Source organism: Myotis daubentonii, chromosome 1 (assembly GCF_963259705.1).
Source record: "Myotis daubentonii chromosome 1, mMyoDau2.1, whole genome shotgun sequence".
Classification (NCBI taxonomy): domain Eukaryota; kingdom Metazoa; phylum Chordata; class Mammalia; order Chiroptera; family Vespertilionidae; genus Myotis; species Myotis daubentonii.
This window is the reverse complement of record NC_081840.1, coordinates 47,288,677-47,295,783: the sequence shown is the minus strand read 5'-3', so window position 1 is coordinate 47,295,783 and position 7,107 is coordinate 47,288,677.

Genomic DNA, 7,107 nt, shown 5'->3' with positions numbered 1-7,107 from the left:
ACAAAGGATGACAAAGAAAATAACAGGTGGTAGAGATCTCTGTCCTTGTGGAACATTTAATCTAACTGCCCAGATTAAAATACATAAGTATTACTTTAAGGCAGCTACAAAATGCACTACAAATTTTGAAATAATATAGAAGAGCTCCAATACATAAGATGGTATTAAAATTTAGGAGTGGATGGCGGGCACCTGGGTAATGGATGTAGATCAAGAGGAAAGGTGGGAACTGAGGACAACCCTGGCTGCTCCAATTGAGGGGGTAGAAAGGGGAGGTGGACTTGTCACTGAGGAAAGAAGGAAAACCAGCAAAGTTTGCTGGTCCTGAGAGCCAGGGGAAAGTATGTGAAATAATGCTAAATAATGAATAAGGTGAGGAGTAAGAATTGGTGGTTGCATATGAAGATATGGATTTGCTGGGTGACATTGATAAAAGCAATTTCAATGTGGGGACAAATAGCTAAATGGAGTGGATTATAGAGAGTGGGAGATAAGGAATTAGGCACAGTATTAGAGTACAGATAACCATATAATTATAGTAGAGGTATGATATCCTGAGGAGGATGTGGGGGAAAGAGAGGGTGTGTTTTCTTTCTTTCTTTCTTTCTTTCTTTCTTTCTTTCTTTCTTTCTTTCTTTCTTTCTTTCTTTCTTTCTTTCTTTCTTTCCTATACAATAACAGTATAACAGCATGTTTGTATGAAGATAGGAATGACTCAGTGGAAAAGGAATAATTGATGATGCAGGAGAGAGTGAAGATACTTGTCAAAGCGAAGTGCCTAAGGAAGGAATAGAGTGGAACATTTTGAGCATTAAATGCTTATTAGGTAAGTAAAAATGTTTAAAATCAATGCCTTAAGCTTCTACTTAAGAAACCAGAAAAAGAGGAGCAGGTAATAAATAAATAAATAAATAAATAAGTAAGTAAGTAAGTAAATAATTTTTTTTTTTTAAAAAGAGGAGCAGGCAACAGCTAAAATAAGTAGAAGAAATGAAGTAATGAAGAAAATAGCAAAAATCAGCTAGAAAGCAGAAAAACAACAGAAGAAATCAATAAAACAAAAATCTGGTTCTTTGAGAAAAATCAATATACTTGGTAAAGTTCTGGCCAGATTGATAAGGGGAAAAGAAGGCACAAATTAGGGATATCAGGAATGGGAAGAGACATCACCACAGATCTTATATCTACACTAATAAAAGAGAAACATACAAATTGGTGTCATTCCGCTACGCTCACCAGCCAATCAGAGCAACTATGCAAATTAAGTCAACAAAGATGGTGGTTAATTTGCATACACAGGCGTGGAGTGAAGACTGAAGACTGAAGAGGTTTGGCTTGCTGCGGGCCCGAGGGGAGAAGCCTAGCCTCGAGGCTTGGCTTCTCCCCTGCGGCTGGACCAAAGGCCTGAGTCCCAGGTGCCGGAGGAAAACCAGTGCCAGCAGCCAGGGGAAGGAAGGCCTATTGAATGAATTTTCATGCAATGGGCTTCTAGTTAATAAAAGGGAATATTATAAAAAAATTAAAGCTAATAAATTAAACACTTAGATGAAATGGACAAATATCTATCACTAATATACATACAAAAGTCATCAACAATGTTTTAGCAAATTGAATCCGGTAATATATAAAAGGTATAGTACATATGACCAAGTGGAGTTTATCCCAATAATACAAGATTGTTTTAACATACAAATATCATTCAGTTCACCATAATAACAGACTAAAACCAACAGGATCACATCAATAGATGCAGAAAAGTTTTAAACAAAATCTAACACCCATTTTTTATTTAAAAAAAAAATTCTCGGCAAACTGGGAATATAATAAAAAAGAATTTCTCTAACCTGAAAAGGGGACATCTATGTAAAACCTACAGCTAACGCCATACTTAAAACGATAAAAGAGTGAATGTCTTCTTCACTAAGATTGGAAACAAGGCAAGGATGTCCACTCTTCCCACTTTTATTCAACATTGTGCTGGAGATCCTAGCCCACTGATGGCGAACCTTTTGAGCTCAGCGTGTCAGCATTTTGAAAAACACCTAACTTAACTCTGGTGCCGTGTCACATATAGAAATTTTTTGATATTTGCAACCATAGTAAAACAAAGACTTATATTTTTGATATTATTTTATATATTTAAATGCCATTTAACAAAGAAAAATCAACCAAAAAAATGAGTTCGTGTGTCACCTCTGACACGCGTGTCATGTGTTCGCCATCACTGTCTTAGCCAGTGCAAAAAGACAAGGAAAGAAATAAGTCATACAGATTGGAAATAAATAAATCAATTTATTTTCAGATGGTATAATTGTCAGTGTTGAAAATCCTAAGGAAGCTACAAAGAGGTGACTAGAACTAATTATTGAACTTCGTATAGTCATAGGATTCAATATCAACATACAAAAATCAATCATGTTTTTCTACACAAGCAGCAAAGAATTAGAAATTGAAATTGATTGGTCCTCTAGAACTAGTTTGCTTCTCAAACTCTCTGAAGTGAAGAGCTATTTAAAAATTTTTTTCCTAATCCATCACAGATCAATACTTTTGTAAAACACAATAAAAATGCGTTATTACAAAAACGATAAAACAGATATTCAAATTACAAACTCCAAATTGGTATACAAAATTACATTTCATTAAATAAAATAAAAACAAGGTAAAAGGAAAGAATTACAAAAATGTACATGTTCATTGAAAATGTATTTATTAGCAATTAATATAGAATCTTATTACACTCAAGGTCATGCCAGACGTTGTGCTAAATGTTGAGAATACAAAAGTGAAACTATGGTCCTAGCCCTTATAGAGCATACGATATGTATCCTATTAGTCTATGTAATTACAAATGTAAGCCCTGGCGATGTGACTCACTGGTGAGAGCATTGCCCGAGCACCGAAGGGGAACGTTTTGCTTTATACATAGTTATTTTTATTTTTTTCAATGAGTATACATTATTTATGTAATCAGATAAAACCATAACTAGGCACTTTCTGATTTTTTTGTCTTTATTAGAAAGTGTGTGTCATTCGAAGTCTTTCACAATCTGATCCCAACCACTTTTTCTTGCCTCCCACCATCCTCTATTCTCCCTTCCCACACATTCTCAAACACATCCCCGAGGCCTCTGCTTACCATGCCCCATGGACTCTCAGACCTCCACATTTTTGCCTTTGGTTTTAGTTCCAAACAGAAAACATCCTATTCCTCCGTCAAGGTCCTGCTCAAATGTCACTGTGGAGTCTTTCCTGATTAGACTCAGAAAAGTGGCTTTCTCCACTGTGATTTATTAGCATATTTTTTAATCAAAGAATAATTACTTACAGTAAAATGCACAGATTTGAAGTGCATACTTAGATGGGTTTGGACAAATGTGTAACCACCATGTAGATACAGAACGTTTCCTTTTCCCCAGCTGGTTCCCCGCCTTCTGCAGAGGGCCACTGGCTCCAACGTCTATCACCACAGATTAGTTTCACTTGTTTTGAACTGCATATAAATGGACTAACACAAAATGTACTCTTTTGTGTCTGACTTCTCTCACCCAACATAATTTTCTGAGATTGATTCATGTTTTTGTGTGTATCAATAATTTGCAACTTTTTGCTGAATAGTATTCCCTTTTATGGATATACAGTTTGCTTAGCCATTCTTCTGTTGATAGACACCTAGTATCCTCTTCATACTACTCTTCTTTTTGATTGGTGGTTTCTGTCTGTCTCCCCAAGTGAGACTGTGATACCAGTCGTCATTGAATATGGGGACGCTATCTAAATCATGGCTGCATCCCCATCATGCAGTCTGTGCTCAGCAAACAGTAGTTTCATTAAATCTTTGCTTCTGAATAAGAAGGTATGAGAAAGTCTGTTGGAAACTACTTTGAATGATAGATGCGAGATGAAAGGAAATGCCTTTTCTTTTATTCATAACCCTTCTGACACCAAATGTGCGGGGTTTTTGACACCAAGCAATTCTCCAGTTCCTGATGGACACCCACTGGGATGTTTTACAATTTCACTCAGTTCTGGTACTGACTGCCCGAGGTTAGTGCAGACGCCACAAAAGCAAGGGCTCAATTCCACAAGACTCACGCCACTTCAGACACCAATCCCAAGTCCCAGGTTGTCACCTGTATTTCTTTTCTTTCTAAAGTTTCCACATATGCACATAGTTTTATTATTTTATTTTTATTGAACTTATTGTAGTGGCATTGGTTAATAAAATTATATAGGTCTCAGGTTCTGTAATACACCATCGGTATATTGTATTGTGTGTTCACCACCCCAAGTCAAGTCTCCTTCTGTCACCATTTATCTCCCCTTTACCCTCTTCTCCCTGCCCCAACTCCTTTTCCTTCTGGTAGTCACCATCCTGATGTCTGTGTCTACGAGTGTTTTTTTTTTCATTGTTGTTGTTTCTGCTTAATCCCTTAATCTGACTAACCCGCTCTAAATTGTGGATTCCCATGATCCCTCCCCAAGTCTGATCATTTGTTAGAACAGCTCACAACACTTAGAATAGCTCACATTTACTTATAATTCATAAGGGACACAGATGAATAGCCAGATAAAGGGGAATATAGATCGAGGCATGGAGAAGGAATTCAGAGTCTGTGCCCTCCTGGGTGCACACCCTCCCAGCACCTGCCTGGATTGGAAGCTCTCTGACCTGTGGTTTTGAGGTTTATATGGAGGTTGCATTATGAAGGCATGATGGATTAAATCACCGGCCATTGGTGACTGAACTCCCGGGGTCGGGAGTGGGGCTAAAAGGTCCAGTTCACTGGTCATATGCTTGGTCCCTCTGACAAGCAGCACCCTCCCATCCAAGCACCACCTCCTTAGCGAACTGAGGTATGGCTTCGGGGCTTATCATGAGGATATTTAGCAACTCTGTGCCAGGAACTGGGGACCAAATAGCTACTTCTTGGTGTATAACAGTATCATAAGAGATCAATCCACATTTTCTGCAGCAACTAGGAGGGAACAGTAAGTTCCTGATCATGCATGCTCTCCACAGAAAGCATGTACCATATTCAGGAAAGATTTTCAGATAGTTATGTGTTGGGTAGTTAGGAGGGAGGGGAACTGAGATGCCTGAGAGCTGTTGTTGGATGTCTAGGCAGCGTGGGAAACTGGTTTCAGGAGGCACTAACTGGTTATGTCGCCTGCCTCTCCAGAAGAGTCTGCTCCTTCCAGAGGAGCCGGCTGACTCTGTCATCACTGACACGGAGTTGCTGGAGAGGTCTCAGTCCGCCCTTGAACCCAGGGGCCCTGTGTTTGTTGTCCTCCTTGCAGGTAATTAAAAGTTAATATTTGAAATGAGTGAACTCAGGCAGAAATAATGACTTTGACTTAGAGCATCGAGAGGTCACATCCAGCCGGGTGAATAGAGATCATGCAGCCTGGGCTCCCACCAAGCTTCTAGATGGACCAGGAGGATAAGCTCCGAATGGACCTGCCAGAACGGGCGGGTGTCTTCTGGCTGAGGGTGGGGGAGGCGGGCGGGTGTTATCTGGCTGAGGGTGGGGGAGACAGGCAGGGTGTCATCTGGCTGAGGGTGGGGGAGGCGGGCGGGTGTTATCTGGCTGAGGGTGGGGGAGACAGGCAGGGTGTCATCTGGCTGAGGGTGGGGGAGGCGGAAGGGTGTCATCTGGCTGAGGGTGGGGGAGGCGGAAGGGTGTCATCTGGCTGAGGGTGGGGGAGTATTTTTCCCTTTTTTTGCAGGTTTATTGAGTTATCATTGATATAAGATAAGTGGCACATATTTAAAGTGTAAAATTTGAACAGGTTTGACATGTGGAGAAACCATCACCACCATCAAGATAATGAACACACCTTCACCTCAACCATTTCCCCTGCCCCTTCGCAATCCCTTCATTCCCCCTGTCCTCCCCACCTCATCCCCAGTCAACCACTGATCTGTTTCTGTCACGATAGTTTGCATCGTTTGGGATTTTATACAAATGGAATTATACTGTGGATGTGTGTTCCTTCTCTCCAGTTCAGCCTTAGGAAAAGGGAGGGTTCAATGAACGTGGCCTTGGGAACCTGCGCTGCTGCATGAAGAGGTGAGGGTACCTCCCAGGCGCTGGGCTGACTCCTTTGTGCTGGGGTCCAACCCCAGCAGGTCCAGGGGTCCCCAAAGGTGTGGACGGAGTCGGCAAAGAAGGAATGACACGGAGACAGCGCTCAGTTGATCAGCAGCCTAGTCAGGATCTCCAGCCAAGTTCTGTTCAGGATCTCCAGCGAAGTTCTGCTTAGGATCTCCAGCCAGGTTCTGTGTCCATGTTCTCTTGCTAGGTTCTCCAGCCAGGTTCTGTAGCCATGTTCCCTCGCTAGGTTCTCTATCCAGGTTCGCTTGCCAGGTTCTGTAGCCGGGTTCTTCAGCCATGTTCTCTCGCTAGGTTCTGTCTCTAGGTTCTATTGCCAGTTTCTGTCCAGGATCTTTTGCCATGTTCTGTCTCTAGGTTCTGAGTCCAGGTTCTGTCTCCTGTTGTCTTGTTACATCTGTATTTATACCAGTTGATTCCAATCCTATCAATCTCTATTCCAAAGGTTAGGGTGTTTCTTATCTCCATTCCAGGGAGTAAAGATTATGTAGCTTAAGCGTGATTGTTTGTAGTTAAAGTGATTAACTACCCGCCCGGCACTTAGTTAAGGGGTTTTATCCCCTCCCTAACTTCAGGGAAAAATCCCTACTTGGGGAAACAACCTTTCTCGGAGAGGTGACCTTGGTTAAAACACATAGCGCTAAGGGGAGCAAACATATTAAGAACAGTATGCTATATACACCAGGTCCCTTGAAACATATGCTGTGCAGATGTTTCTTCCCTGCAGCGACTGTGTCAAGCAGCAAGGATGGACTGGCTCCCGGCACCTTTGCTCACTTGCAGTTGCCACTCCTTGGTCAGACTTTCCTGAACAGCGGCCAGGGTTTAATGTTACCAGTCAGATTGGAGGCAGGGGGTGGCTGTTGACTTTCCAGAAATCATTGGCAGAGACGCTTTAGTGCCTTTAGCCTGTGGGGTTTTACGAGGTTACGGCATGATGGAGATCAGCACAGTAAATTCTATTACAAGGTGTTTCCATGTCACTGGAGCT